Source organism: Pinus tabuliformis, chromosome 7 (genome assembly GCF_031772625.1).
Source record: "Pinus tabuliformis cultivar Carrire ecotype Pingquan chromosome 7, CPIR1, whole genome shotgun sequence".
Classification (NCBI taxonomy): domain Eukaryota; kingdom Viridiplantae; phylum Streptophyta; class Pinopsida; order Pinales; family Pinaceae; genus Pinus; species Pinus tabuliformis.
This window is the reverse complement of record NC_142293.1, coordinates 1459283653-1459292886: the sequence shown is the minus strand read 5'-3', so window position 1 is coordinate 1459292886 and position 9234 is coordinate 1459283653. Positions and strand designations below refer to the sequence as shown.

The 9234-nt window shown below is 29.4% G+C and overlaps 1 pseudogene; it reads right to left on the bottom strand.

The window, feature by feature from the left end:
- Positions 1–5038: 5038 nt before the first annotated feature.
- Positions 5039–6244, bottom strand: LOC149253276 (xyloglucan endotransglucosylase protein 2-like; annotated as a pseudogene).
- Positions 6245–9234: the final 2990 nt, after the last annotated feature.

Sequence of the window (9234 nt, the reverse complement as noted above, 5' to 3'; positions counted from 1 at the left end):
ATGGTCATTTGCCTAATGTGACAAAATGGCATGTAATACCTCATCCTTCCTTTTATCATTAGACTAATCCACCATCACTCGAGGAATCTATGTGTTTCCCCATTATTAACATTGATGCCTCTGTAAAGAGCTAGAAGTAAGAAAGTTACAAGCTACTATAAAGGCTTTGGAGGTTCATGAGGCCAACAACAAGCTAAATCTTTTGTGCATTTATATTGAAACCAAACATCTCATCATATTTAGGATGAAATTGTCATAGAAGAACAAGACATTGCAAGACAACATTTTTGTCTCATTGATTTAGAAGTTGTAGATTGGGTGCTTGACATAGGGCACACTAGAGGAACGTTTAATTAATAAATGAACACCGTGGACACTTACTAGCATATGAAAATTCTTCTAGGTAGAGTCGTGATAGATGTAATTGAGGCCGAGGAGGGAATCGTCCTACTATTGGATGAATTACAATTATTCTTGAAAAGTTTGGATAGGCACCTAAAGTGGATATAAGACCACCTTATCTTGCCTCTAGATCTTAGAAGCTCACCTCGGAGTAGTAAGGATCCAATCACGGTAGAATTATTAGATACCTCCAAGTATGCATGATTAGTCATAGTTTTTTAGGCTTCTTTAGTTCTATATTGGTTTCTTATTTCCATGTTAAATGATCGATTATGTTGTAAATATACAAATCAAATTCTCTTTTTTTATTAATATTTCGTGAATTATGTTTGAATGTCAAAAAAGTTATAGTTTTACCATGAATCTGGTTTTTCGAGGATAAACCAGAATAAACCAAAACCAATACATATGAATAAACCAAAACAAATATATCTTTTTAATAAATAAGTAAAAATTAACCCCAAAAAATTAACAAAAATTCAATCTGTATTTCAAATAAATCAAAACTTTTAAAACCACAACTTCATTCCATATTTAAACTTTTTAAATTCAAATTATCTCAAAATTTTAAATTTTAAATAATATTATATTCACCATCGTGGTAAAGAAGACAAGTCAATGGAAAATTTTCAGCGTACAAACTTTCACAATGTTTTAATGTAATTACATTCGTAATGTGTTTCCCTTTGAAAACAAATTTGAGCTACCACCGTGTGCAATTGTGTGCCTTCCATTCTCTATATTAGAGGATAGAACTATCTTATACCTTCATATTGATACTTCCATCGACATATCAAGGGGTTAATAACTCCAAAGTAGCTATAATGGTAAAGAAATCACCAAAAACAAGAATTAAAGGGGGAGCGTTTAAGTAGATCAGCCATGGCAATGGCGATGACAGAGGAGGACTTTCTCAGTAGCCTACAAATAACAATGTAGGCTCCTTTTGTTGTGTGTCTAACCAAGATTTGAGTTATGTTTCTTGAACTTGATATTGTTAAATTTAATTTATGTTTCTTGATTAGTTTAATATGTTACATGGAAAAGTTCAATGAAAAGTTCTATGAAAATATAGCAAAATAATACATCAAATGAGAAGAAGAAGAAAAAGAGACAATATGCTAACAATCTAATCTGGAAAAACAACAAACGAAAACGTCATTGGAGACTAAGGCATTTTCCGTTAATGAAACAACTTTAACATCCCTATGGGGGTCGAAACTTATGTGGACGATTTTGGAGGAGTTTGTAAATCATGGTATAGTTGCAGGGACTTCACAGCTTTTTGCAACTTTTTGTAGAGGAATTCCTGATGTTTTTATTCTTTTACATTTTCTTTAGACACCCTACTTTCCAATAGCCTATTTAAATCTATACTTCTCTCGAATGTGCACTTAAATTAATTTAAAGTTTATTACAATTTTTAAATTGAAAACTACATTAGGAACAAATTGTTGGAGAGTGATTTGTCGTTGATGCTAGAGCCATGGCAGGATTATGGCATATTGTTTTAGCATTTGATTTCTCAGATTCTTATAATTTATTTCTGAGAATGAATATATATATATATATATTTAAAAACATTGTTTTTTAATAGGAATTATTTTTTAAGAAGCGGGGATTGTTTTCTATTATTGTATGTTATAGTTGTGAGAGTGACATATTTTTGTCATAATAGTCAAGATTTAATCTCTACCCTAATGTTGATATTGAGATTGAGGGAATACTTTGATATATATGTTAATATGACATTGCATTTGCACATATTTATATCTAAATATCAAAGGTTTAATCTCTACCTTAATTTTGATGTTTAAGGTTGAGGGAAGTTGTGATAGCTATGTTAATATGGAAATTAAATGTTGTTGTTAGCTTTGACGTTAAGGTTGAGGGAAATTGTGATATTAATGTTAATATGGAAAACAAATAACAACTTAGTTCATCCTAACAACTTCCATGTTCCACACTAGAGACATTTATGAAATCTTCTTATCAACTCCAACATTATCACACTATCATGATTCCATGTCCATAAACTCATCATAGTCTACTATCCTCTCTAAGATATATTGATTTAGTGGTCCTCCCCATTCTAGATAGATTCTCTATTTCATCATTTTGGAATGACATTATGGATAGATTCTTTACTTCAACATTTTGGAATGGGATTGAGAGAAATTGTGATATTAATGTTAATATGGAAAACAAATACCAACTTATTTCATCCTAACAACTTCCATGTTCCACACTAATACATTTATGAAATCTTCTTATCAAACTCACAATAGTTCCCATTATGCACCAAATATTGTTAGAGTACCATGCCACCAAACTTATAAAGTATACAATAGTTCCCATTATGTCATTATGCACCAAATATTGTTAAAGTACCATGCCACCAAACCTATAAAGTATGAAAGCATTTTACTTATTTTGTTTTTGAATGCTTAGAAAATACATTTTACTTGTTTTATTTTTGAATGCTTAGAAAATACATTTTACTTGTTTTATTTTTGAATGCCTAGGAAATACATTTTGCTTGTTTTATTTCTCAATGCTTAGAAAATACATTTTACTTGTTTTATTTTTGAATGCTTAGAAAATACCTCGATATCTAAGGTCAGAGGTGTGCAATATGATGAAGTCTTGTCATTAGATGATTCCAAATTATTATCAAGTTGATGTCACATCAACTTGAAAAATTACATTTGAAAGTTAATTTCCAAATTAACAAAAAAATTGTCATAAATGATGTCTTATATCACCTTTATCTCACAATACTTATGTATATAGGAGTATTCACAACACACCTAACATATAAATTGTACACACCCAACATACAAATGGTTTGTTATAGCTCAGATATATCTATTAAATCAACAAAATATTAAATTATTAATATTAACATTTAAATAAACATGCATATTTACATTAGAAAGCTTACCATTTTGCAAAAAATCAACACTTGTGTAATAATTTTTCATTTAAACAATGACCATTTGGTAATACATTGGAGTAGTCTTAGTAAGACTCAAAATCAAATCTTCGAGTTGTCACATAAAACCATGAGTATATCCAACTACCTACAAGTTAGATATATCAATAATTTTTTGGTTTAATAAGAGCCAAAATATTGCCAAAAAAAATGGTACCTACTCGTATTTTATCATAACAAGCTAAACATATCTCCTTATAACAATAAAACGAGAGTGGAAAAGAAAATTGCTTATAAGTCTCTTATTCACCCAAATTCTACCAACCTAAGAAAACCCTTATACAATAACAAAAACAAAATTTATAAACTTAAACATTTTAAAATTAAAATTTATTATTACTCAAACAAAATTTTAGAACTCAAGATAATCTAAAACTAATATTTATTAATCCATTTTCACTTATAATTACTATTTTTATTTGAGAAGCCAACATAAGACATTCGAAAACATTTTATTATGAAACGCTCAATGATCCTTTTTATTTTATTTTTAAAAGAAAACATAAGACATTTGAAAAAAGAAATTACTAAAAACCCCTTAATCTTTTTTTTACTAGAAATTATCTAATCATTATGAATTATTGTAATTATCTTTGATTTTATATACGACTTGACATTTGCCAATATTCAATTAAAAAAATTAATCATTTTTTTTCAGTATTATAGAAATTATCTAATCATCATGAATTATTGTAATTATCTTTGATTTTATATAAGACTTGACATTTTGCGAATATTCTATTAAAAAAATTAATAATCCATTTTATTCTTTATTATTTTATTATAAAACTCATTATATAAGAAAGAAATATAAGACATTTCAAAATGTTTTATTACAGAGATTTGAATTTGAATTTTATTATTTATTATTTTATTCTAAAACCTCATGTATTATCTTGATAGAGATAGTAATTATATATTTTTTAACAGTTAATATTATATAATATATTTATTTTAAACCCACATCAAGGAAGTTGAAAATATATGAAAAAGGGGTATATTAGTGGGTCTTAAAACCCATCATTTATTTTGATAAAGATAAGGAAGATTACATTAATTTTTTAGATTCTCTTAAAATATATAAATATATATATTTTTTATTTTGATATTGTTTAAAAAAATTAAAACCCATCATATATTTCCATAAAGAATAATTTTTTAATATTCTTAAAAAAAATGATATATATTTTTATATTTTGATATTTGCTATAGGAAATCTCTAGAAAGTTTTTTTTTAAATCAGTTTCATTTTATAAAAATTATTTATATTGATAATTTTTTTAAAGATGGTTTTTATCAAATCACTTCTTATTTTGGTGAATGATGAATGAATAAATGATTGATTGATAATTAATCATTCGTTGGAATAATTTGAAATAAACTCCAAGATCAAACTTCCAATTACTATAACGCACTTCGAATCCTTTGTAAAGGATTTAAAATTCCTTTAAGAAATACATTAAGAAAAAACAATAAATACATTCGGCAACAACCAGACATGAAAATCAATTTGGAAACCAAAATTTTCAGAGAAATGATTTACCCAAAAGCTCACTGCAACATAACATTTGGGCCTCCCCGGACTAATAATCCGACTTCGGATTATTCAGCCATGGGTAACATCGAATAATGATAACTGGACTACATATTGTTGCGATTGCGAACACATTCCGGAGGCATTTGCTTGTTTATGGGCGTCTCAGTGCAGTAATTGTAGTGGTGTAGTGCTTCCTCACCCATTTCAAGTACCGCCATTGGCGCCCACATCCAGTTCTCTGAACTCCTCCTGATCCCACCACCGCCGCCCCTACATAGCGCACATTGATTGTGGAGCAGAAGCCTCATAGGCATCGACATGGAATTCCCTGTAGGAGGCGATGAACGGCACCTTGGCCCAGTCGGTTTTCTCCAGACCCCCTCGGGTGGCTTAGTCATCATCATTCCACAGGATTGAATAGATCCTTCATCGGCTGGTTAAATGGGCACCTCACGCCCAGATCCTTGTTGTTCTTGAACACTCGGATTGTTACCTCATCTACCAAAAATTTGCGCCCCAAAAAAAACATCACACCAAACCATATTAAACCAAAATAGGTTCATTGTAAAATTACATGCTACATTTGCATTTGGCTCTGGTTCGATAATAAATAATGGGCTCGGGAATGGGGTCTTACACAATTTGGTACATGTTCCAAAGCACAGCATAGGAATGGTAATCCTTGGTGGGGTCGCACCAGAGGTATATTCGATGTTCTCTATCACCATTCCCACCTGTAAATACATTGGTCTGAAGAATGTAGGGTTCCACAAACTTGTTCCCCAAGAATTCATAGTCTATCTCATTGTGTTCTGCAATCTTAAAAGAAAGCTGCCTGCACTAAAAGAAATATAGATACATAAACAGGTAGAAGAAGACTTAGACCCCCCAAAACCCCCAAGATTATTATGAATACTTACATAAAAGGCGGTGACAGTGTCAGCGGAATCGTCAGGAACTAGCTTTATCTACATACTAAAATGCCCAAATAAATATGTCCCATTAGACTCGAACCCGGCACCTGCCAACCCATATTTCATCCCACATTGTTATTCCCACAGCTCATAAAAGGATAAAACAACCCAAAAATAAGCAGAAACAAATCCAATGTATAATAGCTTACCATATTGTTTGTTGAGGAGAAGCTCGGTCTTTCGATCGCCATGGAATTGTTTGATGTGATCTGAGCTCCAGCTGGCGACATAGTTGTTGTGAAAGGGCACACTCATTGGCTTCCTGGGAGTGGCATCCATGGCAGCAGAATGGAGTAACATAATGAGAAACAGAACAAGAAATTGTGTCCTCTTCATGGCTTCCAATGACCTTACTGGCACTTGAAAATGAAGTTGTGCAGAGGAAGGCGAGCCTTATTTCCTAACGAGGATCCTATGTATCTTCCCATTGAACGCCAAAGCTGCGAAAACAATCTTTTTAGCAGTGATATAAATTTAGTTTTTCTAATTTAAATATCGAGCGGGAATGTTGATTTTGAAATTCTGTGAGGCAGATGGTGCATGGACGGAATGAAATTACAAATTCAAAATTCAAATTTGAATTCCTTTAGCGCCTTTACTAAATTCAAAATAAAAAAGAATTTGGAAAATGGTGGTAGATGAGGAAGCCAACGGAGGTTGCAGGAGGAGACGGGACAGGTCTGACAATGGTCGCAGATACATTGAATACTGGAGCTTGCCGGAGGTAGGGTGATCGAGTTGCCGGAATATGCATGGATATGTATGGATTTCATGCATATGTAGCATGCCTTCGGATGCACGAATGTCCTGTCATAGGTACTTAGCGCTCATTTATGTTTCTATAGGGTTGGAAATAGCTCTTGCCCATCGCACAGGTGATGTCCTTCAGTCTTATCAGTCACAAACCTAACACTATGAAAACTTGAAATCTGTTATTCCAACAGTGTACAGTCACATCAAATACAATAGGGTACTTCACCAATTGTCAATACAATATAGTGTACAGTCACATCAAATACAATAGGGTACTTCACCAATTGTCAATACAATACAGTGTATAGTCACATCAAATCATGTTATAAAACTCAGTACAGTGCCAGCATTAAATATTTTAGAGCACCACTGATTGTCCTTGGGTCGGCCCAATTCAAGTTATTCTGAATTGCCGGAGGTTTCTCGACCATTTGTGTCTTCAATATGTGTCATTTTGTTTTTTGTGTCCCCGCCCCACGAAATCCCTCACTAATGTGACATGCACTCTTGAGTGCAGGGGCAACGAGGTCGAGCTCAACAACATGATCTTCAAAGCGAATTTAGTGATAAGGTTCTTGGTATTGATGTATGGTATCAAAGATTGCAACTAATATTTATATTTGTGTGTAGTTCTAGTTCCATTAATGTCTTGGATGTGGTATATTGGATTTTATATTTGGTTAAATTTAATAGATAATATATATTGTTTTAGTATATTAATAGAATTATATGTTCATAAATATTGATAGTTATTTTTATTTTTTAATTCATAGTTGTACTTTTTATTAAACAATTAGTTATGTTTAGTTAAATGGTATTAAAATTATTGGCATGCACTACCTTGGATATATATAAATATATATATATATATATATATAGATATATATATATATATATATATATATATATATATAAGGGTGTTGCACGCCTTTTGTCTGGATTTTGAAAATGGAGTGTGACTATGCAGAGGCTTACCATGGGAGACCCTTTGTTCGTGTTTAGATTGTTTTATGTGGATGATAATACAATTTATAACTAATAAAATTAAAAATTAATAATATTTATAAAAGAAATTTGGGTTGGGTTTGAGTTTAAATTGTGATTTGATATTTGGAATCAAGCTGCTGTTAAATATTTATTAAAAAAAGTATGATCTTGTTTAAGGTTAAGATATTAGCATTACCTAAATATTATTTAAGATTTTACTATCTCAATTTTTTGTTGCATTTATCATTATGAAAATTTATTTGTTGTTGTTGTTTTTTTCACAGATATAATAATACTTATTTTCCATAAGTAATATAAGTATATTGTTAATATCGTCAATATTTATTATATCAATAGATAAAATTAAAATTGAATGGGAAGAATCTCATTCCTTTCTCTCCAATCACTTAAAATAACCCAAACTAATTTCACAAATGAAAATTTATTTATTTACACATTAATAATATTTTTTTAAATAATATATATTTTTTATAACAATAATAAATTAATCCATATTTATAATAATAATATAATAATTATTTTTTACCATAAATTATAATAAATTTTACTATTTCCCAATAATTTAAACAAATCAATTTTAAATTAAAACTAACGCATTATATATTCTTCTAAGTTTATAAAAATATCATTTATGTCCTCACAATTTTAATATGTGATTTTACAAAATCGTTCAGACTTTCTAAGGTTTGACCATTATAATTACCATAAACAACCATTCGGAAGCTTTGTACCCAGGCATTTAACTCGGCAATGATCATGGAAAGTGTTTGAAATGCCACCCTTGAACCAAGTGCTTAGGTATGTGATCAAATTTATTCATTCCTTACAATTTTAATTATTAGCGATTGCCCTAAAAGGTGCAAAGAGAAGCCGATAGATTTTTTAAATTGGAAAAATAATATAGAATTTGAAAAAATGATACAATATGTATACCCTATACCATATATATTGGCAAAGTTAAATCTTATACAAATATTATAAAAAATGATATTTTAATTTTATGAATGTTTATTATATGTAATAAATTGTATATATATATAAAACTAGAAACAATAATTTATATACTTATAATAAAATATTAAAAATAGAAAATATTAGAAACCATCGTTTAAATCATTTTAATATTAAAAATAAAGAATGTTAAAAATCACCATTTAAATTCAATTAAAATAATTAGATTATATTATTATATTATTAATTAATATATATATATATATTTTTTTTAAATTGATTAAAATTTATTTATAATTGTTTTTAAATGTATATGTTGATTGTAGTTTCTCCTCATCAAACTCCTCCATCACAAAACTATAATATATCATCATTATTGATATAGTTAAACTCCTCCATCACAAAACTATAATATATCATCATTATTGATATAGTTAAACTCCTCCATCACAAAACTATGATATATCATCGTTATTGATATAGTTAAAATCATTGCTTACTTATTTTCAATTATATATATCATAGTTACTAATTTAAAATAATAATAATAATAAAAAATTAAAAAAATCAAAAATAAAAACTTTAAAAACTCTTATATTATAGGATTGCAGTGG